This window comes from Leucoraja erinacea, chromosome 5, assembly GCF_028641065.1.
Source record: "Leucoraja erinacea ecotype New England chromosome 5, Leri_hhj_1, whole genome shotgun sequence".
NCBI classification, from domain to species: domain Eukaryota; kingdom Metazoa; phylum Chordata; class Chondrichthyes; order Rajiformes; family Rajidae; genus Leucoraja; species Leucoraja erinaceus.
The window spans coordinates 51,291,122-51,318,367 of NC_073381.1; positions in this window are offsets into that span (position 1 = coordinate 51,291,122).

The window sequence follows — 27,246 nt, forward strand, 5'->3', positions numbered from 1 at the left end:
AATATCTCCCACAGCTGGTTTTGTACAGTCACCAGCAGCATCCTCGACCTTGATATCTTGTTGGCCATTCTCTGTGCTCTGCACTGCCGATGTTGATACCATGTAACGTGGCAAAGCTTTAAAGCATGCTTATTATTTAGTAATCAATTACTAACCTATTCATGTAGTGTTTCAGATTTAATTAATCGAAGGAAACAATCAAAAGTAGAATTCTGAAAAGCACCTTCTTATTCAGACAGCAGTCAAACTCAAATGACTATTCCACAAAGCTTTACACTGCTTCCATCAAAATGATCATCAATCACCAAATGGCAGCTCCCTGCATAAGTTGACATGGATAACAATAGCATTACACCATCGCAGTAAAGCTACTACAGAGCTTGGAGGAATCTTCTTATCATGAAATGTTTGCCGACATGAGACTCCGATTCTCAGATTCTGTTGTGTCAGTGTTTCTCATTTTTCGTTATGTTCAGTGACTTTTATAGACTCTTATAGAAACTTACAAAATTCTTAAGGGGTTGGACAGGCTAGATGCAGGAAGATTGTTCCCGATGTTGGGGAAGTCCAGGACAAGGGGGTCACAGCTTAAGGATAAGGGTGAATCCTTTAAGACCGAGATGAGAAAAACATTTTTCACACAGAGAGTGGTGAATCTCTGGAACTCTCTGCCACAGAGGCTAGTTGAGGCCAGTTCATTGGCTGTATTTAAGAAGGGGTTAGATGTGGCCCTTGTGGCTAAAGGGATCAGGGGGTATGGAGAGAAGGCAGGTACAGGATACTGAGTTGGATGATCAGCCATGATCATATTGAATGGCGGTGCAGGCTCGAAGGACCGAATGGCCTACTCCTGCACCTATTTTCTATGTATCTATGTATCTATGTAATATCAGTGTTCGTAAACAGAAAATAAGCTTTAATTTCTGGCTGGATTTAGAGAGTGTTCAGTCACTACAGTTTCATGGCACATGAACACTTTCCTAACTTGTCTACCCATTATATCACAGCGTGCACTTTAGTTCCTCTTCCCATTCCCTCATTGTACTCTCTCTCTAGAGTGAGACCAAACGCAAATTGGAGGAACATCATCACATATTTCGCTTTGGCAGCTTACAGCCCAGTGGTATGAATATTGATTTCTCTAATTTCAAGTAACCCTTGCCTTCCCTCTCTTTTCATCCCTCACCCACCCAAGTCGTACTAGCTTCAAAGTCGTCTTGCTGAGCCTCATTGTCTGTGCTCCTTCTCACCTAGGCATCAGCTAACAATCAGTCTGAAGAAGGGTTTCGACCCGAAACGTCGCCTATTTCCTTCGCTCCATAGATGCTGCTGCACCCGCTGAGTTTCTCCAGCATTTTTGTGTACCCTCAGCTAACAATGGCCTGTTTCCTTTATCATTCATTCATTTGTTATATATCTCTCTATATCACTATCTATATCTCTTGTTTCCCTTTTCCCCTGACTCTCAGTCTGAAGAAGGGTCTCAACCCAAAACATCACTTATTCCGTTTCACCAGTGTTGCTGTCTGACCTGCTGAGTAACTCCACCTTTTTATGTCTATCTAGAAATATCTTTAACATCTTGCCCCCATCAATATTGGTCTTTAATGCCATACAATTTCATTTTGCTAATGGTCTCAGGTGAAAAACCTCATTAATTGGCATCACAAAGTAATTTAAGCAACATGCTGACACTCTATTATCTGCCAAATTATTAACACCTTTAAAAAATTCAATTAAGTCAGAAAGCTCCATGCTGCCTTTTTCTGATCAGTTTGCATTTATTGAAGTGTTCAGTCATGACAAGGTAAAAATTAAGAAGGTTTGATAATTTGACCATCTGAACATGCTGTCGGGTTACTGCACAGTGGCTGAAGTCAGACTGTCAAATTTATGCAGATAAATTATAGGGCCCCACAATTTTCCTCAGAATCCAAGAATCAATTGAATCAAATTGGACACAATTTGAACACAAACAGCTGCACAACATTATAGATGATTGAGATCTGATTGTATATTGTGGTATGGCCCTATAAAAAATTAAAAGAAAGACTGAAAACTTCTGATTGACTCTTGCTTGCTGAGAAGTATAATTACAAAAGATATTTAAGTATAATGACCATAAACTGATTTTCCACTGCAAAAGTTGTTAGCGTAATACATTTTCGCCAACAGGGGAATGGAAACTGGTGCCTCAGGATTTCTATAAAAGTCTTAATTTATAGAACAAGCATTTTAAGAAGCTTTATTGAACCACATTCCCAGCAAAACTAAATGAGCTCAGCCATTTCATGTTTAGATGTTAGATTTTTCTTTATTTTATCTGTTTTTTTATGGAATCTGGCCTTTGTGAAATTCATTTTGGTTGGTAACATAAAACTAATTGGGCATCTGGCTTATTCTCTCTTCCTTTGCCCCTGGTCCAAGCTTTTTATAATCTTTCGGCAACAATTTTGCAGGTTTATATTAATCAAGGCAATAAAAATAATGCAGTGGCAGCAGAAATGTGGTTGAAAATTCATTGTTAAAGTTTATAAAGCTATTTACTACCATTTACAGATGCAGAATGCCAGGACCCTACTGTGCACTTTGGGCTGGTTACATTGACTCAGTATTAGATTCCACACTTACATTGATGCCAATAAACAGTGGCACAGCACAATTTTCTGCAATTTCATAATCACATCTGTGCATTGATGATGCCTATCTGATATCAAATTGTGGATCAGACAAAATTTCTTCTCGATTAAATATTTGTTTACAGTGAATGATTTTCTTCACCCTGTTATAAGAAAGATGTTGTTAAGCTGGAAAGGGTGAAAAGAAGATTTACGGGGATGTTGCTAGAATACCAGAGCCTGAGCTATAGGAAGAAGTTTAGCAGGCTAGGAGTTTATTCCTTGGAATGCGGGAGGATGAGGGGCGATTATATAGAGGTGGTATTAAATCATTGGAGGAATCAATTAGGGTAAATGTACAGAGTCTCTTACTTAGAGTAGGAGAACAGTTCTGGCCTGCTTCTCATTACAAGGAAGTTAGAATCCTCATTCTCAATCTTTTCAGCATTGCTCAATAGGCATAGCCTTTTCTATCCCTGTTTATCTAAGTTTATCAGTCTGAAGAAGGGTCTTGACCCAAAACGTCACCCATTCCTTCTCTCCAGAGATGCTGCCTGGCCAGCTGAGTTACCCCAGCATTTTGTGTCTATCTTCTGTTTATCTAACCTCGGTTTCTATTCAGACTCTTCAATAGCAGTGGAAAGAGAAATAGTGTTAATACCTCATGTCAAAACACTTTGTCAGACCTGAAACATTAACTATGCTTTTATTGCCACAGATGCAGCCTGGCCCATTGGGTATTTACATCATTTTTGAAGTTTGCCAGCTTCTGCACTTGTGTAGTTCATGTTCATTAAGTTTCTTAGCCTTTTTTATCTGCACTTACTCAACTCCCCTCCATAAAGATCTGCAAAATGCATTACATTGTGGTTTTATTGTGAAATTGTTACGCTTTACAACTCTCCGACACATGTCAACTTAGCAAAATTGACAGAATAATTGCAAACTGTTCTTTGATGCAGATAATTTTTTTTAAATCAGGAAATAGCTGACCATCGGATAAATAGCAAAGTTTCCTTTCAACTGTATATTTATGGCAACCTTGTCCATGCACCTCAGTTTTTATAATTTAATTACAATATACTTATAAAATAGAGCATCATTAGAAACGTTGGCCCGAGCATGACGTTGTTTTCTATTTTCAATGTGCTATTGATTTTTTGGTGTAATTTAATTTTGCATGCACTCGGCAGCTTTAGGAATGTAAAATATTAAACTTCACCACTCAGTTAATACAACACATTTCCAGTTGTTTATTAATTTTATTTTTTAACTACTGGGCACACTCCAAGTGCTTCTGACAGAACATCTAAAGAACACTGCAACCAACATCCTGTCTTAATGTGCTGTAAATTGAAGATATAGCCTTCTAGAGAACAAAATTATAATCATTTTGCATTGCAAGCAAATTCATTTTATTTATGTTGGCCAATCCATCAAAGTTTATTCAGCTTAGCGGCTCTGTGAAGTATCTATGTTGAACACCCAGTCAGTAATATTGTGCGATGCTTATATGGATTTATTCAGCCTCGTTTTATTTCAATCTTCCGAATTCATTTTCACTTGAATGATCTTCTGTTGGTTATTGGCAGTTTGCAATTTCAGTCCATCCAAAAAATAGATGGGATCACTCCCTGGATAGTCCCTGGGCTGCTTTCCTTCAACGATTCAGTCCTGGCTGAAGAATGTGTGGATGACTATAATTAAACTCATTCTTACCACTCCTACATGAAAATCTGCTGAACTTTACAATTTCATTAAATCAAACAAATTAATTCATTGATCTTTGGCAGGTACATTAAAATGTACAGCAGATTCAATAGAAAAAAATAATAACATGGTTCAGATGTGGATGTATCATTCCCTGATATTTGTTTAATTATTTTAACTGTACAGGATGTATATCATTCAAATCATTCAATTATTTTGCTGCTTCAGATATAAAGGAGGGGATTTTAACCATGAAGAGTGCGTGGTTTGGGGGTGTTGGCTGGTGGGGATGTTCAAAAATTAAGAAATATGCAAGTCCATTGGGAAAAGAGGGTCCAACTGATAGGGTATTAAATGTAAAAGTGAGCTGGTTTTGCCAGAGCTGTTGATGGAGCAAACCTTTATGGGACAATCTAGATGAAGACAATGTAATGTTAAGTGTGCAATGGTAATGACATTTCAACACACTTTTACATTTAATACCCCCTTCTGTGTGTCCCAGTGACAGGGCTGCCAATATTGGGTGAGAGTTGAGAGTGAGAAATTGCGAGGGAGCGCAGCAACCAAGCCCGAGGGAGCATAGCGACCGAGGGGGTGGAAGGGCGTGGGAGGGGGGTGTCCCAACTCCTACGTTGGGAGCTTTTGCATTTTTCAGCTTGAAAATACAGTATGCAATCTGGTACATACTGTAGCAAGTCTTTTAACTTACACTTGAATGCAACATTTATGCTTTAAATTGGATTAGGTATGAATAAGTTTAGGCTAAATTACATTACTAATTACATTCCACAGTAGAACCAGGCTCTAACAGGTGCAGCACATGAATGACCTTAGTATATTCATGCAAGGAAATCAGATTATTTCATGCTGCTATGTATATATATATAAACATAGAAACAAGGCAAGAGGAGTCAGACTTCCATCACCTTTTGACGATAGAAACAAGACAAAAATAATCCCACATATTCAACCGAGTATATGGTTCAATGAAATTAAGATATATATGTAAAACATATATATGCAAACAGGCCCTTCGGCCCACCAAGTCCACACCGACCAGCAGTCTACCATACACCAGTTCTATCCTACTCACCTGGGACAATTTACAGAAGCCAATTAACCTACAAACCTGCACTTCTTTCGGGTGTGGGAGAAACCGGAATATCCAGAGAAAACCCACTTAAGGAAGTGGGTCTAGAAATCGTGGATGCATTGGTGATAATTTTCCAATGTTCTATAGACTCAGGATCAGTTCCTTGGAGGGTAGCTAATGTTATCCCACTTTTTAAGAGAGGCGGGAGAGAGAAAACAGGGAATTATAGACCAGTTAGCCTGACATCGGTGGTGGGAAAGATGCTGGAGTCAATTATAAAAGATGAAATAGCCACACATTTGGATAGCAGTAACAGGATCGGTCCGAGTCAGCATGGATTTACGAAGGGGAAATCATGCTTGACTAATTTTCTGTGAATGTTTGAGGATGTAACTAGGAAAATGGGCAAGGGAGAGCCAGTGGATGTAGTGTACTTGGACTTTCAGAAAGATTCGATAGGGTCCGACATAGGAGATTAGTTGGCAAAATTAGGGCACATGGTATTGGGGGTAGAGTGCTGACATGGATTGAAAATTTTTTTTGGTAGACAGGAAACAAAGAGTAGGGATTAACGGGTCTCTTTCAGAATGGCAGGCATTGACTAGTGGGGTACCGCAAGGCTCGGTGCTGGGTCCGCAGCTATTTACAATATACATCAATGATTTAGATGAAAGGATCAAAGTAACATTAGCAAATTTGCAGATGGCACAAAGCTGGGTGGCAGATTGAACAGTGAGGAGGATGCTATGAGAATGCGGGTGACTTGGACAGGTTGGGGAAGTTGGCAGATGCATGGCAGATGAAGTTTAATGTGGATAAATGTGAGGTTATCCACTTTCGTATCAAATGGCGTCATGTTGGGAAAAGGGGAGGTACAACGGGATCTGGGGGGTCCTTGTTCATCAGTCCATGAAAGTAAGCATGCAGGTACAGCAGGCAGTGAAGAAAACGAATGGCATTGTGGCCTTTATAACAAGAGGAGTCCAGTATAGAAGGAAAGAGGTCCTTCTGCCGTTGTTCAGAGCGCTAGTGAGACCACACCTGGAGTATTGTGTGCAGTTTTGGTCCCCTAATTTGGGAAGGACATTCTTGCTATTAAGGGAGTGCTGCGTAGGTTTACAAGGTTAATTCCCGGGATGGCGGGACTGTCATATGCGGAGAGAATGGTGCGGCTGGGCTTGTACACTCTGGAGTTTAGAAGGTTGAGAGGGGATCTTATTGAAACATATAAGATTGTTAAGGGTTTGGACACGCTAGAGGCAGGAAACATGTTCCAGATGTTGGGGGAGTCCAGAACCAGGGGCCACAGTTTAAGAATAAGGGGTAAGCCATTTAGAACGGAGACGAGGAAACACTTTTTCTCACAGAGAGTTTGAGTCTGTGGAATTCTCTGCCTCAGAGGACGGTGGAGGCCGGTCTCTGGATACTTTCAAGAGAGAGCTAGATGGGGCTCTTAAAAATAGCAGAGTCAGGGGATATGGGGTGAAGGCAGGAACAGGGTACTGATTGGGGATGATCAGCCATGATCTCTCATAGAATTTTTCGAGGATGTAACTAGTAGCGTGGATAGGGGAGAACCAGTGGATGTGGTGTATCTGGACTTCCAGAAGGCTTTCGACAAGGTCCCACATAAGAGATTAGTATACAAACTTAAAGCACACGGCATTGGGGGTTCAGTATTGATGTAGATAGAGAACTGGCTGATAAACAGGAAGCAAAGAATAGGAGTAAACGGGTGTTACACAGAAAAGCTGGAGAAACTCAGCGGGTGCAGCAGCATCTATGGAGCGAAGGAAATAGGCAACGTTTCGGGCCGAAACCCTTCTTCAGACTGATCAGGGGTGGGGGTGGGTGGGGACAAGAAAGGGAAAAGGAGGAGTAGCCGGAAGGCTGGAGGGTGGGAGGAGACAGCAGGGGAGCTGAGGAAGGGGAGGAGACAGCAAGAACTAACAGAATTGGGAGAAGTCGATGTTCATGCCCCCGGGGTGCAGACTCCCCAAACGGAATATGAGGTGCTGTTCCTCCAATTTCCGGTGCTGCTCGCTGTGGCCATGGAGGAGACCCAGGACAGAGAGGTCAGAGGCGGAGTGGGAGGGGGAGTTGAAGTGCTGAGCCACCGGGAGGTCAGCTAGGTTATTGCGGACCGAGCGGAGGTGTTCGGCGAAACGATCGCCCAACCTCCGCTTGGTCTCACCGATATAGATCTGCTGACATCTAGAGCAGCGGACGCAATAGATGAGGTTGGAAGAGATGCAGGTAAACCTCTGTCGCACCTGGAACGATTGCTTGGGTCCCTGAAAGGAGTTGAGGGGGGAGGTAAAGGGACAAGTGTTGCATCTGCTGCGGCCGCAAGGGAAAGTGCCCGGGGAGGGGGTGGACCGAGAGGGAAGGGAAGAATTGACAAGGGAGTTATGGAGGGAGCGGTCTTTGCGGAAGGCAGATATGGGGGGAGATGGGAAGATGTGGCCAGTAGTGGGGTCACGTTGGAGGTGGCGAAACTGACGGAGGATTATTTTTTGTATGTGATGGCTGGTGGGGTGAAAGGTGAGGACTAGGGGGACTCGGCCCTTGTTGCGAGTGCGGGGATGGGGAGAGAGAGCAGTGTTGCGGGGTATGGAAGAGACCCTGGTGCGAGCCTCATTTATGGTGGAGGAGGGGAACCCCCGTTCCCTGAATAGTGAGGACATTTCAGATGTCCTGGTGTGGAACGCCTCATCCGTGGAGCAGATACGGCGTAGACGGAGGAATTGGGAGTAGGGGATGGAGTCCTTACAGGAAGCAGGGTGGGAAGAAGTGTAGTCCAGATAGCCATGGGAGTCAGTGGGTTTATAGTGTATGTCGGTTAGAAGTCTATCACCTGCAATGGAGATAGTGAGGTCAAGGAATGGTAGGGAAGTGTCGGAGATGGTCCAGGTGTATTTCAGTGCCGGGTGGAAATTAGTGGTGAAGTGGATGAAGTCAGTCAGTTGTGTGCGGGTGCAGGAGGTGGCACCAAAGCAGGCGTCGATGTAGCGGAGGTAGAGGTTGGGGATGGGGCCCTGGTATGTATTGAACAAGGATTGTTCGACGTAACCTACAAATAGGCAGGCATAGCTGGGGCCCATGCGTGTGCCCATAGCTACGCCTTGTATTTGGAGGAAGTGGGAGGAGTCGAACTCGAAGTTGTTGAGGGTAAGGACCAGCTCCGCTAGGCGGAGGAGAGTGTCAGTGGCTGGGTATGGGTTGCTTCTCTGGTCGAGGAAGAACCGGAGGGCTGTGAGACCATCGTGGTGGGGGATGGAGGTGTATAGTGATTGGACGTCCATGGTGAAGATGAGGGGGTGAGGGCCTAGAGAATTGAATGCGCGGAGACGACGGAGAGTGTCTGAGGTGTCTTGGACATAGGTAGGGAGGGATTTAACCAAGGGTGATAGGATGGAGTCAAGGTATTTGGAAATGAGTTCGGTGGGGCACGAACAGGCGGAGACAATGGGTCTTCCGGGACAATCTGGTTTGTGGATTTTAGGGAGAAGGTAGAATCGGGCTGTGCGGGGCTGGGGAACGATGAGGTTGGAGGCTCGGTCGGGTAGGGCATTGGAGTGGATGAAGTTGGTGATGGTGCTGGAGATGGTGGCCTGGTGCTCGTCAGTGGGGTCATGGTCCAGGGGTAAGTAGGAGGAGGTGTCCGATAGTTGGCGCGTGGCCTCAGCTTTGTAGAGATCGGCGCGCCAGACTACCACGGCACCTCCCTTGTCAGCGGGTTTGATAACCAAATCTGGGTTGTTGCGTAGTGAGTCGATGGCAGAGCGTTCCTGTGGTGAGAGATTGGAGTGAGACAGGGGAGTGGAGAAGTTGAGGCGGTTGATGTCGCGACGGCAGTTATTGATAAAAAGTTCTAAAGCCGGAAATTGGCCACGAGGGGGGTTCCACGAGGAGGGTCCTTTGCACAATGGCAGGCAGTGACTAGTGGGGTACCGCAAGGCTCAGTGCTGGGACCCCAGCTATTTACATTATATATTAATGATCTGGATGAGGGAATTGAAGGCAATATCTCCAAGTTTGCGGATGACACTAAGCTGGGGGGAAGTGTTAGCTGTGAGGAGGATGCTAGGAGACTGCAAGGTGACTTGGATAGGCTGGGTGAGTGGGCAAATGTTTGGCAGATGCAGTATAATGTGGATAAATGTGAGGTAATCCATTTTGGTGGCAAAAACGGGAAAGCAGACTATTATCTAAATGGTGGCCGATTGGGAAAGGGGGAGATGCAGCGAGACCTGGGTGTCATGGTACACCAGTCATTGAAGGTAGGCATGCAGGTGCAGCAGGCAGTAAAGAAAGCAAATGGTATGTTAGCTTTCATTGCAAAAGGATTTGAGTATAGGAGCAGGGAGGCTCTACTGCAGTTGTACAGGGTCTTGGTGAGACCACACCTGGAGTATTGCGTACAGTTTTGGTCTCCAAATCTGAGGAAGGACATTATTGCCATAGAGGGAGTGCAGATACGGTTCACCAGACTGATTCCTGGGATGTCAGGACTGTCTTATGAAGAAAGACTGGATAGACTTGGTTTATACTCTCTAGAATTTAGGAGATTGAGAGGGGATCTTATAGAAACTTACAAAATTCTTAAGTGGTTGGACAGGCTAGATGCAGGAAGATTGTTCCCGATGTTAGGGAAGTCCAGGACAAGGAGTCACAGCTTAAGGATAAGGGGGAAATCCTTTAAAACCGAAGATGAGAAGAACTGTTTTCACACAGAGAGTGGTGAATCTCTGGAACTCTCTGCCACAGAGGGTAGTTGAGGCCAGTTCATTGGCTATATTTAAGAGGGAGTTAGATGTGGCCCTTGTGGCTAAGGGGATCGGGGGGTATGGAGAGAAGGCAGGTACGGGACACTGAGTTGGATGATCAGCCATGATCATATTGAATGGCGGTGCAGGCTCGAAGGGCCGAATGGCCTACTCCTGCACCTAATTTCTATGTTTCTATGTTTCTATGAATGGCAGGCTCGAAGGGCCGAACGGCCTACTCCTGCACCTATTGTCTATTGTCTATTGGGGTCATAGGAAGAATGTACAAATTCTGCGCAGACAGCACCCGTAATCAGGATCAAATCTGGATCTGAGGTGCTGTAAGGCAGCAACTCTACCGCTGCACCACCGTGCCACCCCAATGTGGGGCGTCCCAGGTGCTCTGTGTCCAGCGGTGTTCCGGGGGAGGTGAGGGTCAGTGACCTGGGGTCAGGCGGAGGTGAGGGTCAGTGACCCGGGAGTCGGGCATCGGAGCGGAGTGGAGCCTTAACCCGAGATTCATCCCCTCGGCTCCGGAGGCGGCATCCATGGGATGTGGACAAAGCGGCCGACGGACACAGAGCCGCCGGAGGTGAGGGTGGGAGGTGTGAACGATGCCTCAGTAATGGGTGCTGGGACCACCGCCATGTCTCACCTTTAGACTCTAAATTAAACTCATTTTTTCCCAAATCATCCGCAGGCTGGATTGGGCCCCATTCACGGGCCGGTAGTTTGACACCCCTGCTTTAAACCAATGCCTTCTAGTTCATGAATCACACACCCGGGGAAAAGACTATGCATTCACCTTATATATTCGTGGTTTTTACTCACCTCTAAAACAATTTTTGCTTTAATTTGAATTTCCAGCACGTGAGTGTCAAATGGAATCATTAGCACTGCACAACTTGCCATTTTAAATAGTTGCGATGGGCTTAAGCCAATCAAATTGCTCGTTCTTTAAGAGAAACCCGCCAACAGCAAGCTATTCTCATTGGTGAGTGTGGAGGAGTGTGGAAGCCTTGGGTGAATTGAATTTTTCATGACTTTCTTAATTAAAAAATAAATTTGAGCGTGAGAAATATGGTGATCAGCGTGAGAGCGTGAGAATCGCGTGAAACGCATGATACTCACGCTCTATACGTGAGAGTTGGTAGCCCTGCAGTGAAACTCACCAGTGGTAGCAGGATGTGTGCACAATTGGAATTGTTAATTAAAGCACAGCAACAAATACTCATTGCACTGGTATATACTTCCCTTTTCCAGCTACTGTTGCCCTCTCTCTCACAGTATTTGGGTTTCTTATGACAAATGTGTGCTCTCTCTCTCCCTCTCTCTCTCTCTCTCTCCCTCTTTCTCTCCCCCCCCTCTCTCTCTCTCTCTCTCTCTCTCTCTCTCTCCCTCTCTCTCTCTCTCTCTCTCTCTTCCTCTCTCTCTCTCTCCCTCTCTCTCTCTATCTCCCTCTCTCTCTCTCTCGCTCTCTCTCTCTCTCTCTCTGCCCCCCCCTCTCCCTCTCTCTCCCTCCTCTCTCTCTCTCTCTCTCTCTCTCTCTCTCCCCTCCCTCTCTTTCTCACCCTCCCCCCCCTCTCTAACACCCAATCTCTTTGCCAGTTTTCTCTTCTATTCTTTGTCTCTCCCAGTACGTTTATTTCTTCCTCTTAATTTGTGTTTTTTTCTCTCGGTTAGTTTTTTGCTGTCCCTTCCTCTCCCAGTCTAGGCTTCATTCTATGCAGTGTGTGTAGTTTGCGTACATTCCTATTTCTAACAATGGTTAATACTGGGAATATTGAGAAATCTCAGATATACATAGTTTTGCTGGAATGCATGTGCTTATCTCTGCAGGACTGGTGCACATTCATTATACATATCTTACATTTGCATAAACCATATTGCTTTCCTTCTTTGAAAAAAACAGTGATGAATTATTTACAGATTTAATGTACCAAAGATTTTCTGTCTCTTTGCTCATGTGAGAGAAACTTAATTGTATCCACTTCTTGGCTCAAGGAGAACATGACTTATTTCATACAGTTCCGTTAAATCTTGTGTCAACCCTTCCGCATTCCCCACCTGATCAATATCTGCAATGCAAAGCACCTTGAGATTCACTTACATTTCTCCTATGGAAATGCAGCGATTTACTCTCTTTGCCCCTCTCTCTCTCTCTCCTCTCTCTCTCTCTCTCTCTCTCTCTCTCTCTCTCTCTCTCTCTCGTCTCTCTCTCTCCTCTCTCTATACCTCTCTCTGTCTCTCTCCCTCCGTCTCTCTCTTTCTCTCTCTCTCTGTGTCTCTCTCTCTCTCTCTGTCCCTCTCTTTCTGTCTCCTTCTCTCTCTCCCTCCATCTCTCTCTCTCTCTCCCTCTCTCTCTCTCTCTCTCTCTCCTCTCCCTCTCTCTCTGCTCTCCTCTCTCTCCTCTCTCTCTCTCTCCTCTCTCTCTCTCTCTCTCTGTCCTCCCCTCTCTCTCTCTCTCTCCCTCTGCCCCCCCTCTCTCTCTGCCCCTCTCTCTCCCCCTCTCCCTCTCTCTCCCTCTTTCCCCTCTCTCTCTCCCTTTCTCTCTCTCTCTCTCCCTCCCTCTCTCGCCCCCTCCTTCCCTCTCTCTCCCTCTTTCCCCTCTCTCTCTCTCTCTCTCTCTCTCTCTCTCTCTCTCTCTCTGCCCCTCTCTCTCTCTCTGCCCCCTCTCTCTCCCGCCCCCCTCTCTCCCCCTCTCTGCCCCCCCTCTCCTTCTCTCTGCCCTCTCTCTCTGGCCTCCTCTGGCCCTCTCTGCCCCCTTTGCCTCTCTCTCTCTATGCCCCTCTCCCTGTCCTCTGCCCTCTGCCCCTCTCTACTCTCTCTCTCTGTCCCTCTCTCTCCCCTCTCTCTCTCTCCGTGCCCCCTCCCTCTCTCTCTCCCCTCTGCTCTCTCTGCCCTCCTCTCTCTCTGCCTTCTCTCTCTACCCTCTCTGCCCTCTCCCTCTCCATCTCTCTCTGACCTCTGCCCTCTCTGCCCTCTGCCCTCTCTCTCTGCCCTCTCTTTCTCTCTACCCTCACTCTCCCTTCCCCCTCTCTCTCTCTTCCCTCTCTGTACCCTCTCTACCCTCCCTCTCCATCTCGAGCCACACCTGCGAATTGGGAGCTATGCATGAGTGGATAGAGTAAAAGGAGTGAATAATATAATATCAAGGGGGTTGTTAGTGTGTGTGTGTGTCGGGTGGTTAGTGTGTGTGATGCCACAGGCCACCACCCCTCCCCCCCGCAACTGCGCATTGAGGGGACGTAGTGTCCCTTTAAAATCTGGCTGCAGGAATAGCAATTGTTGAACTAAATACTAATACCTTGTGGGAATGGTAATAGACTGATAGAATATGCCGTGATGAAAAAGGCAGTGCAACACCACACAGAGAAATATTGCCTGTGAACCTCACAATCGACAAAACGATTATTTATGGAAATTTCAAACACAGGGTTGCAAGCAGATCAATTTTATAAGGCATTTAAAAGGCAGCAAAGCATTTTCTGGGCTAGAATGTATTTTTCTCTGCATTTCTTAATTAATGGATTTATTCGCATCTTCTCCTTGGTGAATATTTCTTGCTGGGACACAAATTCACATAATTATGCATAATTTATTTTGTTGTTAAAGATGTGCTATACTAATAAAGATGAGAGAAACTCATGTTTAACTGCTTATCTGTTATTAATCCACTCAGTGTGAGTTCCCTCAGTTTGTTTCATTCTGCCTGTCCAAACCTCTCCAAGTCTCATTTGAATAGGAATGATACCCACAACATGGGTAGTTAAGGCAATGAGGTTATGCAAGGTATGGAGCAAGGTAACAGATGAAAAAGCATGACCTCAAAGATAGTGCTTAGAATTATTCCCAGTGCTACATGCTAAGATGGAGGATAAAACAAATGAATACATGTTTGGAGAAATGGTGCAGGAAGGAAGGATATGTATTTCTGGAATCGTTTCAGGAATGGATGGACACTGTACAAATTGGACAGGTTGCACCTCAGCAGGATCCTTACAAAGGAATGTTTTGGCAACATTAAGGGGTGTTTCAGCTTGTTTGGTGGGCGAATGGGAACCTCAGGAGGAATTTAGGAAGGTGAGAAACAAAGCAAGACGTGGAGGTTGGAAAAATAGCAAGAAAATAAATAAACGGCAGAACAATGGTAAGCAGCAGAGGACATCAATGGACCAACAATGGTGCCACATCATAATTCTTGCAGCATTCATCAGATGAATACATGGCACAAATAGAATAACATTTGTCTAATCTCATTGCCAGTTCAGAAACATGGCAGGAAGGTGACCCAAGATGGGAGCTGAATGTTCAAGGATATTAGCTATTTTGAAGAAAAGGTAAAACATAAAGAAGGTGCTGCAGTGGTTAGTAGGAGAGGCCGCCAGTGCAGTGGCATGAAATGATCTGTGTTCGGGAGAACAAATTTGATTTGAGTCAATTTAAGTCAAATTAAGAAATAGCAAAGAGCAGAAAATATTGCAGGAGGATTTATAGACTACTTAATGGTGGTCATGACATTGGGTACAGCACAAATCAGGAAATAAGTGTGTAACTGGTATTATACAATAAACATGATGTATTTAATTAACATAGATACATGCACAAAGCAAATTAGCAGGTAATGAGGAGGACACATTAATAGAATGACATGATTGCTTTCTTGATCAATACATTGAGGAACTCTTTAGAAAGAAGAAAATTTAAATCTTATTTTTTGCAACAAAAATGGATTAATTGATAAAACGTTTCATATTTTTGCCATATTGTTTATTCCCATCAGTCCTATTCTGGGCACACTTTATTCCAATAATCTTTACCACTGTCACATAGCCATCAACTCACTGATTATTTTGCCTCCCACCTACACTAGGGGCAATTCACAGAATTAAAAAAAGCCAATTTTTAGGATGTGGGAGGAAACTGAACAGCTGGAAGGAACCCACCACGGCCAGAATCCTAGTTTAAAATCAAGCTCGGTCAATGGCTGGATTTCTATTCTCTGTGCCAGTGTGCTCTTTCTTAAAAGGGATCTTTAGGGAGGTGTAGCTGTAATTATGATAACATTTTGCATTGAATTTGCAAGTGATGTGGGCTCAATCTGAGGCAATAGACCTAAATCTTAACGAAGGAATCGATAAAGTTATGAGGGGAGACTTTGATGTGATTGATCAGGAAAACGTATTGAAAGATTTGTTGTGAGATGGGCATTTGAATAAATAATGTATAAATTGTTAAAAAAAAAAAAGTTTAAACCTTTTTAGGCACTAGAAATCATCAAGAAAAACCTTCATGGCTCACAAGAGAAATTAAATATTGCATTACGTCAAAGGAAAGGACTCATAAAGCTACCAGAAATAGCAGTCGGTCTGAGGATTGGGACCACTTAAAACTCAGCGAAGGAAGACCAGGAAATTAAACAAAAAGTCAAGATTTTGAACAGACTGGCAAAGCACATAAAACCAGATTGTAAGAACTATAGTAATGGAAAAAAAGAAGTGACCAGACAGGCACATATGGATGTCTTATAGACAGAGATGGGAGAATTTACAATGGGGATAAGGATATGACAGAGAAACTGAACTATTTGACAATAGACAATAGACAATAGGTGCAGTAGGCCATTCGGCCTTTTGAGTCAGCACCGCCATTCACTGTGATCATGGCTGACATCCAAAATCAGTACCCCGTTCCTGCCTTCCCCCCATATCCTTTGACTCCACTATCTTTAAGAGCTCTACCTAACGCTCTTGTGAAAGCATCCAGAGAATTGGCCTCCACCGCCTTCTGAGGCAGAGAATTCTACAGATTCACTGCTCCCTGCGAGAAAACTTTTTTTCCTCATCTCCGTTCTAAATGGCCTACCCCTTATTCTTAAACTGGCCCCTGGTTCTGGACCCCTCCCCCAACGTCGGGAACATGTTTCCTGCCTCTAGCGTGTCCAATCCCTTAATAATCATACATGTTTCAATAAGATCCCCTCTCATACTTCTAAATTCTAGTGTATACAAGCCCAGTCGCTCCATTCTATCAACATATGACAGTCCACCATCCCGGGAATTAACCTCGTGAACCTACGCTGCACTCCCTCAATAGCAAGAATGTCCTTCCTCAAATTTGGAGACCAAAACTGCACTCCAGGTATGGTCTCACTAGGGCCCTGTACAACTGCAGAAGGACCTCCTACACCCAACTCCTCATGTTATGAAGGCCAACATGCCACAAGCTTTCTTCACTTCCTACTGTACCTGAATTTGATGACTGTCTTCACAGGAAAGAGCCACATGATATCTACCAGGGGCTAATGAGTAAAAAGGAACTGAAAGGAATAAATATTGTCTTGATAGCTGATACATCTCAAGGACCCAAAGTTTTACATTCCAAAGTTTGGAAAGAGGTAGTCTGGTTATCAGATTCAAAAATGTTCACATACTTAAAGATGTCCCTACAATTTACAAAAAGATGAAGAGAGAAATCTGTGAACTACCAATCCTTTAGCCGAATGTTAGTAAGTGTACAAAATGCAAGATTCTACCATGTAGGATGTCGTAGCAGGACACTTCCCTAATAATAACAGGATTGAGGAGAATCAAAATGGATTTATGGTAAGATTTTGCATGGTGTTGATGGTCAATCTATATGTTATTGTATACAAATCACTGAAAGTTAGATCCAAATGTGATAGGAAGGCAAATGGTAAAATAGTCTTTATTATAAACAGATTTGAATATAGGGGTAAAATCATCTTACTGCTACTGGGACTAAGACTTGGAAATGCTGCCACATTGGCGACTCTGTATACTGTCCCAGTGTACTACTGCTATACACTTGTTCTGTATCTGAGATGCTTATCTAAGATGTATCTACAGTAAGTGCTTATGTATAGTGATACTTGTACTGAACTGTATACGAAAATGAAATTCACTGTACTTCAGTACATGTGACAACTAAAGTACCATACCATACCATGCCCTTTCATCAATTATGTGCACACGTCATCTGTTGATTGCCATTCAATTATCTGGAATTCTAATGAGGCTATAAGATGGCTTGAATGTACATAACACATAGGAATGGAAGGGAAAAAATGGCAGCCTTCACCTAGTCATCAGCTACAAACTGAAAATTAGACTTTGCTCAGGTTCTGGTTTTATTTTAAATTCTCAAGATAAGAGGTTTGCTAACATGGCTAATATTTTTTGTTTGGCCAATTGATAGGAGGTCAAATGATCAATTTTCATGTCCAATGAAGAGAACGTGTCCATTTTTCTTGCATGGTCAGCTAAAGGAAAAAGGAAAATAAGGTGTTAAATGATGGCCGGACACTAACTATTGCATTCAGATTCAGATTCTAACTATTGCATTCAGTGTACAGTACAGGACAACGAAATGCATTCACACCTGGTGAGTTTGACTCCTCTGCTCATGTTATCAGTCAGAGCAATGCCTTTCTTTTCCTCGCTATATTCCACTTTTTCCATGATATATATCTTTTGTTTTTTGTTTACTGTAATAAAATCACTGCACTATTTAAGACAACTTCATCTTACAGTTTCTTCTTTTATTTTTGAATTCATTTCTTTTTTTTTAATTTGCTGTCAGGGAGGATGTGATGTATTTAGTCAATTACTGGCACATACTAAAGCATTCTGTCCACATTACCAGAGTGATTTTCCAAGAAGCTCATGTTGCAAACAATCACAGGTGAGCTGCCCATGATCTTCTGTCCATTAATTTTATGTTTAATGGATGGGAAAGTGTAGGCATGATTCCCTGTTCTGCAGTGTCACTGGGCAAGGTGCCTTCTGACCTTGTGCACAGAACTCTTACAGCTAGTTGCCTTCATTTAAAAATAATTAGCTCATGTTCACAGGGGAAAAACAAACGCATATCTGTAATTATTTCAATGCAATTAAAACAAGATTCATACCAATATACTCTGGCCTGTGTTTTGAAAAAGAGTTTTGGTATTTGTAAACAAAGTTACCAATGATGATGTGTTACATCACTCCACAAAAGTAAGTAACTTAAAATCCAAGTAAACTGTCTGTTGCACAGCAAATTCTCAAACTTCAGCATTACTGGTGAGAGATTAAGTTTCTCCCTAAATAAGTGATAAGCATGTTATTGATTTGTGGGGGTATATATCTTTTTTTTTCATTTGTAGATGCCAATCATGATGATGAAAAATGTGGTTATTGAAGACAGTTGTGGAAAGAAATGTGAAAACCTTTTATTGAGCAAGTAAGTGAGTGGCGCGTTTTTTACATCAGGGAAAGGAGAACAGATATTGCTAGATATTCCCCAGGTCATGCCTTGCTTGATCATGAGACAGCTCCTTTGGATGAACTGTTATAGCGGAGAAAACATCCTTGAAAATTATTCAGAGGCTAATATTAATCTTATCTCAAGCTAATCGAAAATATACAGTGACCAATAAAGTATTTCAATCTGAATTTTGTTCAGATGCTTATTACCACCTGACCACAGTAGTAAGAAGAGATAATGGATTAGCTAAATTGTGCAATAATGTTGCACCCTGACATCAGTTTAGTTTAATTTAGTTTAGTTTAGTTTATTGTCACGTGTACTGAGGTACAGTGAAAAGCTTTTGTTGTGTGCTATCCAGTCAGCAGAAAGATAATACATGATTACAATCGAGCCATTTACAGTGCATAGATACATGATAAGGGAATAACGTTTAGTGCAAGGTAAGACTGCAAAGTCCGATCAAGGATAGTCCGAGAGTCACCAAAGAGGTAGATAGTAGTTCAGCGCTGCTCTCTAGTTGTGGTAGGATGATTCAGTTGCCTTATAACAGCTGGAAAGAAACTGTCTCTGAATCTGGAGGTGTGCATTTTTACACTTCTATATCATTTGCCTGATAGGAGAGAGAAGAAGAGGGAGCGGCCAGGGTGTGACTCATCCTTGATTATACTGCTGGCCTTGCCGAGGCAGCGTGAGGAAATAATTGAGACAGTAAAATGGAGGTTGGTTTGTGTGATGATCTGGGATGCGTCCACAATTCGCTGCAATCTCTTGCGGTCTTGGATGGAGCTTTTCCCAAACCAAGCTGCGATGCATCCTGATAAAATGCTTTAACGTGCATCTCTAGAAATTTGTGAGAGTTGAAGGCGACATGCCAAACTTCCTAAGCCTTCTAAGGAAGTAGAGGCAGTGGTTTGCTTTTTTGGTCATTGATTCAATATGGGTGGTCCAGGAAACGTTGTTGGTGATATTGACTCTGAGGAATTTGAAGTTTTCAACCTTCTCTACTTTGGCACCGTCAATGCAAACAGGTATGTTTATCGTTGCATACTGGCCACTCCCTCGTCTCCTCTCTCCCATTGGGCAAAAGATATAGAAGTGTGAAAATGCATACCTCCAGATGCAGGGACAGTTTCTTCCCAGTTGTTATCAGGCAACTGAATCATCCTACTGCAACTAGAGAGCAGTCCTAAGCTACAACCTACCTCACTGGTGACCCTCGGACTATCTTTGATCAGACTTTACTGGCTTTAACTTGCACTAAACATAATTTCCTTATCTTGTATCTGTACACTGTGAATGTGTGATTTTTCTTGATGGTGGTCATGGTTGTTACATCGCTAAGGATCCCTTGCACATCTTCCTCTTCCCAGACATGGGAGAAGAGATTGTGAATTTTGATTGAAATTCCTCTGCCAAGTTTTGGAATTACAGCAGAAATACTGTCTCCTCCCAAAGTTTTGTTGTATTTCAATTGGCATATTCTCTTTCCAACATGTTGGTAATTGTTGACTTATTTATTGAAACGGAGGAGAGAATAGACCTTCCATTTAACATCTGCAGAACCAAGGTCCTTCACCAGGCAGCGCAAGCAGTATATTTCTCCCATCCATGCTAGCAAGTCGAGACCCTGAAAAACATGGATATCTTCACATACCTTGGGAGGTAGCTCTCAACAAAGGCACACATAGATCTTGATGAAATTCACCATTACCTCTAGCTCTGGATTTTCATGTTTTACCAAAAAATCCCTTTGCACCTAGTTTTGGCATTTTTTACCTGATTAATGTCCTTCCTGATCACTATCATTAGTATTGCGTCAATCCCAATCCAAAATGTATGTGCATGGCTCCTTTAAAATATAATGAACTACCTACTCAATGAAAATGCAGTCTGGTATTAATAGTAATGTGCTAGAAGTAAGAGAACGTCTACTAGTCCCCATAGGCTGCCTCAATAAATCCATTCATTTGATCTTTACATCAGACTGGCACAATATGTGTTCTTTTATAATAACAAGCATTATGTTTGATTTAATATACATAAATATGTTTGGAAAACACAACTTAGGTTAGCCCCGAAAGCAAAATCCATAAACCTATTAAACTACACTGCACATTACATTTACAAATTTAAATCGTTCCTGGTGTTAGATTTTATTTCAACTTACTGTTGTGCAGAATATTCAACTTTAAATTGGTGTTAGACATGAACTTGCTTTCACTCTAAATCAATGCTGGTGTAGAAAATGAAATTAATTCTTGAAAAAGTGTTCAAAGTGCAGGTCACACCACTTAGTATCACTTATCTGAGGCAACCATTTATCATTACCATGAAATTCAATTACAAAAGCCTGGTAATTGTGGTGAGATCACACTTGGAGTACTGTGTGCAGGAAAGATTCACCACAACGTTACCTGGACTTGCAGGGTTGTAATATAGTGGGAGGCTAGATAGGTTGGGACTTCAAGTTCAAGTGAATTTATTGTCATGTGTCCCTGTATAGGACAATGAAATTCTTGCTTTGCTTCAGCACACAGAGAACATAGGCCAGGCATTGGCTGCAAAACAGGGAGTCAGATGTGTCCATATACTAATAATATAAATATATGGAGACAGGCATGAATACGGGAAACTGAGTTGAAGTCAGCCATGAACATTGAATGGGGGTTATTAATAATCAGGAGTTTTTGGCCGACTCCAGGTTTAATTTACTATGTTTCTGATGTTTGTGGGTTGGTAGCTAGTTCAAGTGAACCTGGTTGTTGCAGTCCCTTCAGGCTCTTGAATTCTTGCTTACCTGAAGGTAGCACAGGAGATGTAGCATTTGCTGTGGCCAGATAAGTGCAGGTCTTTGATGATACTGCCAGCCTTTTTGAGGCAGCGACTGCGATAAATCCCCTCGATGGAAGGAAGGTCAGAGCCGATGATGGACTGGACAGTGTTTACTACTTTTTGTAGTCTTTTCCTCCAGGGCGCTCAAATTGCCGAACCAAGCCATGATGCAACTCACGCTCTCTACTGTGCACCTGTAGAAGTTAGAGAGAGTCTTCCTTGACAAACCAACTCTCCGTAATCTTCTCAGGAAGTAGAGGCGCTGATGAGCTTTCTTGATAATTGCATTAGTGTTCTCGGACCAGGAAGGATCTTCAGAGATGTGCACGGCCAGGAATTTGAAGCTCTTGACCCTTTCAACCATCGACCCGTTGATATAAATGGGGCTGTGGGTCCCCCTCCTACTCCTTCCAAAGTCCACAATCAGTTCCTTGGTTTTGTTGGTGTTGAGGGCCAGGTTATTGCGCTGGCACCATATGGACAGTTGCTCGATCTCTCTTCTATACTCTGACTCATCCCCATCAGTGATACGCCCCACAACAGTGGTGTCGTCAGCGAACTTGATGATGGAGTTCGCACTGTGACTGGCTACGCAGTCATGAGTATAGAGTGAGTACAGCAGGGGACTGAGCACGCAGCCTCGAGGTGCTCCCGTGCTGATTGTTATCAAGGCTGACACATTTCCACCAATACGAACAGACTGTGGTCTGTGAATGAGGAAGTCATGGATCCAATTGCAGAGGGATGCACAGAGACCCAGTTCTGCGGGTTTGGTGACCAGCCTTGGAGAGGATGTTGTGTTAAATGCCGAGCTGTAATCGATGAAAAACAGCCTGACATATGAGTTTTAGTTGTCCAAGTGGTCCAGAGCGGAGTGGAGGGCCAGCGAGATCGTATCCACTGTTGATCTGTTGTGGCGGTAAGCGAACTGCAGTGGGTCCAGGTTTTTGTCGAGGTAGGAGTTGATTTGCTCCATAATCAACCTCTCAAAGCACTTCATCACCACCGGCGTTAGTGCCACTGGTCGATAGTCATTGAGGCACGTCACCTTACTCTTCTTGGGTTTTGACTTTTCACTTTGGGGTGTAAGAGGCTGAGGGGTGACCTTATTGAAGTGTACACAATCCTGAAGAGCATGGATAAAGTGAACACAATCTTTTTCCCAGAGTAGAGAATTCTAAAACTAGAGCGCAAATGCTTAAGATGAGAATGGAGAGATTTAAGTGGGGCAACTTTTTTCGCACAGTCTGTGTCTGAAACAAAGTGCCAAGTGGATACAATTGCAAGTTTCAAAATACAATTGGACTAATCTGGATAAGAAGGATTGAGACAGGTATGGGCTAAATGTGGGCAAATGGGACTAGCCCAAAATGCAAACTTAGTCGGCATGGCCGAGTTAGGCTGAAGGGCCTAGGTGTGATCCAAAAGAAAAACTGTTGCAGATGTTGTAAATCTGAAATAAAACAGATAATGCTGAAAATGTCCAGCATCTGTGGCAAGAGGAATAGAAACAATGCTTTGGGCAATGGCGTCAGATCAGGACTGGGATGGCTGTATTATGCAATCCAGCAAGATTTGCTTTGTTGAATTACATTAAAATCTTCTTATCGATTTACCTGACCTGTGATTGTGTACAAATGTTTCACTCTTTGACTGGCTGTCCTATTTAATAATGGTATGAACAGTTGATGGCATTAAAGACAAGCGCAGCCCTAGACATGCTCTCATTTTGCTGCTACCGTCGGAAAGAAGATACAAGATCTGAAGAACCAGTACATCCTTATTCAAGAGCAACTTTTTCCCATCAACCATCAGGTTCTTTAACCACACCACACATCCTTAACCACAGCTGTACCTCAGAACTAAACTTCTATGCACTTTATATAACATTTCATGGTATACTTTGGCATTCAGTATTATGGGTTGGTTACCTAGTAAAACTGATAATTTATTGCTTCATTTGTTAATGTGTATTTATTTTGTTGTGTTGTTGCATTAATTACCTGTAAAGTTGCAGCAAGCAAGAATTTCATTCTTCCAGTTCTGGTTGACTCGACTCAGGTAATGGAAAGTTGAGGTAACTATAAAAACGCTTTTTTCTAAATGTGGACAATCAATTGGTATTATTTAAATAAATCATCAGTCAATTCTGAAGCTGCTTAGCATCAGTCAGTTCACTCCCTACAAATTTAATATGATAAAATATATTAAAGATATCTATGCGCAACATTACTACAGTCACATATGAGCAGTCCTGTGAAACCTTGATCAAGCATCAACGATTTTATCCCTTGTTACCATATGTTAGAAAATGTGCAATGAATCATCTGGACCTTTTGTTATAAATATACATTGGTTTTGAACAAAAGATGAAAGGGAGAATGGATAAATTGAAAAATATAGCATTGTGGAAGAATAGCTGAGTAGATATTGAGAGAATATTTCTTTTTGCTGGTGAATCAAGAATAAGTTTAGTTTAGTTTAGAGATACAGTGCGGGAACAGGCCCTCGGGCCCACCAGGTCCGCATCGACCAGCGATCCCCACATATTAACACTATCCTACAAGCACTAGGGACAATTTTTACATTTACCAAGCCAATTTACCTACATACCCGTATGTCTTTGGAGTGTGGGAGGAAACTGAAGATCTCGGAGAAAACCCACGCAGGTCATGGAGAGAATGTACAAACTCTGTACAGGCAGCGCCCGTAGTCGGGATGGAACCCGGAACTCTGGCGCTGCAAGAGCCGTAAGGCAGCAACTCTACCGCTGCGCCACCGTGCTACCCATATGGTGGATATATTCTCATGTTACTCCTAGTATGCCGGAATGTTGAGTCATTAATAATCAATTAAGCCGCTGTCCCACAAGAAACCTGAACGGAAATGTCTGGTGACCTTGCCCCCCACCCAAGGTTACCGGAGATTCCCGGAGGTTTTGGTCACTCTCCCTAATGGTCGAAAGTGGTTTCCGCGTAGTCGAAGCTTCTTCTATGTTCCTGCGATTATTTCAACAAATTCAAAACCGGCCTCAACTAAAAATCGTTTGGTCGAAGCCAGTGGAGTGGAGCTGCTATTTACTTACAGGCAGTCGAAGGCCATCTCCTTCGCTGACTTGACATTTTGATTGGCTCATTGGAATTTTCAGCAAAGATCCTGTAGGATCTTTGGTTTTCAGGACCTAGAAGATCCGCCGGAAGGTAAAATGCCCGCTAACTTTATTAAACTTCTTAAAACTTCTTTATTAAACTTTTTAAAACTGTCTCCACTCCTTCTCCCCTACTCCCCTTCTCACCCCTGCTCTCCCCCTTCTCTCCCCTTCTCTGTCCTTCCCTCCCCCTTTCTCCCCCCCTCCCCCCCCCCCGCCTCTCTCTCTCCCTTCTCTCCCCCTCTCTCTCCCCTTCTTTCCCCTTCTCTCCCTCCCTCCCTCCCGTGCTCTCTAAAGGACTTACCGTGCTCTGTGGCAGCTGCTTACCTTCCTCATCATCGTGCAGACAGCGCTCCTCCGCTGTCCCTGGCCCCCACCTTCGTGATGTGTTTGTGTGTGTGTGTTTGTGTATGGTCGGTAGCAAAGATCCTGTAGGATCTTTGGTCAGTAGATGCAGCTCAAGCTTTGGTCGAGGCTTTCCAGGCGAGTGACCAAAACCTCTGGCGACTCATGGAAACCTTGGTTGGGGCGCAAGGTCACCAGAGGTTTCTGTTCAGGTTTCCTAAGTGGGACAGGGGCAATAAGTCCAATCTTGAGATGGACAAGTTGTGAACACAAAGAAACTCTGGATCTGGTTTCTATTAAATCTTTTCCCCTCATCTTAAACCTATGCCCTCTGGTTCTTGATTCCCCTACTCTGGGTAAAAGCGCTGTCCATTTACCCAATCCATTCCTCTCAATATTTTATATACCCCTCATCCTCCTACACTCCAAGGAATAAACACCTAGCCAGCTCAACCTCCCTCTGTAGCCCAGCCCCTTGAGGCCTGGCAACATCCTCATAAATCTTCCCTGCGCCCTTTCCAGCTTAATGTAGGAGATGTTGGAGGAAACTCGAAGGAAACCCACATGGTCAAAGTGAGAACGTGCAAACTCCACGCAGACAGCCCCAGAGGTACGGAACGAACCCCGGTCTCTGGCACTGAGAGGCATCAGTTCAATCAGCTGCACCACTGTGTGCAGAGAAAGATATTCTTCATCTCCTTCTGAAATATGTGTCTGCTTATTCTGAAACTAAATGGAATGAACATTGGCCACTTTGCCATCATAAAAGGGTCCTGCTTGTCGAGATGTGAAGATCCAGGTCTCGGCGTACAGTCTGAAACAAAACAGGATATGATGGAACAGTAATGAGCTGCTGGAGGAACTCAGTGTCTCAGGCATCATTCATGGAGGGAAATGGATAATTTACTTCCATGGACTCTGCCTGACATGCTAAGTTTCACATCGAATTTCACCGTACCTTTATTGGTAGACATGACAATAAAATATCCTTTGAACCTTTGACGTTTGATTTCTACTAGATTTTAGCTTTAACTTTCTCTTGTGCCTCCTTGATATCAGATATTTGGAATTCTGGTTATTCGTAATTGTTTTTCTTGAGGTTCAGATTTAATGGGCTTGGGTTTATAAGGTCATAAGGTTATAAGTAATAGGAGTAGAATTAGGCCATTTGGCCCATCAAGTCTACTCCATCATTCAATCATGGCTGATCTATCTCTCCCTCCTAACCCCATTCTCCTGCCTTCTCACAATAACCAGGGGGGGAGGGCAGTGGAGAGATAAGTTTATTTGGCCTTCCATCACAGCGATGTGATGGATGTTTATGTAAATTATGTTGTGTCTTGGGTCTATGTGTTTGTAATGTATGGCTGCAGAAACGGCATTTCGTTTGGACGTCAAGGGGTCCAAATGACAATTAAATGTATCTTGTATCTTGTATAACCTCTGACACCTGCACTGATCAAGAATCGATCTATCTCTGCCTTAAATATGACCACTGACTTGGCCTCCGCAGCCTTCCGTGACACAGAATTCCACAGATTCACCACCGTCTGACTAAAGACATTTTTCCTCATCTCCTTCCTAAAATAACGTCCTTTAATTCAGAGGCTATGATCTCTAGTCCCGGACTCTCCCACTAGTGGAAGCATCCTCTCCACACCACTCTATCCAAGCCTTTCACTATTCTGTACGTTTCAATGAGATCCCCCCACATTCTTCCTCAGATATGGTGCCCAAAATTGCTGACAATATTCCAAATGCGACCTTACCAGTCCCTTATAGAGCGTGTTACATCTCAATTACATGCCTGTTTTTGTGTGCATGCCCTCTTGAGATAAATACTAGTATTGAGTTTGCTTTCTTTACTACCAATTCAAAGGTTTCAAAGGTTTCAAAGGTCTTTTATTGTCACGTGTACCAATTAAGGTACAGTAATATTCATATTACAATACAACCATACTAAATAAAAGCAACAAGCCACACAACTACATAAAAGTTAACCACAACCACATAAACATCCAACCCAGCGGATTCTCCACATTCCTCACTGTGATAAAAGCCAATAAAGTCTAATCTTCTTCCTTTTTATTCTCCCGCGGTCGGGGCAGTCGAACCATCCACAGTTGGGCGATCGAAGCTCCCGCAACCAGCTATCGAAGCTCCCACGTCAGGGCGGTCGAAGCTCCTGCCGCTTGGAGCTCCCGAAGTCAGACTGTAACCAGGGACCATGAGCTCAACGATGTTAAAGTCCACAGGTTCCCGCGGTTGGAGCTCCAGTAGTTGGCCTCCAGCAGAGGCCGCAAACTCCTCGATGTTAGGCTGCAGTGCGGACGGAGGACGGAGATATGATACAGAAAAAAAATCACATCTCTGTCGAGGTAAGAGATTTTAAAAAAGTTTCCCCCATCTCACATGAAACAAGCTAAAGAACACTAAAACATACATTTAACACATACTATA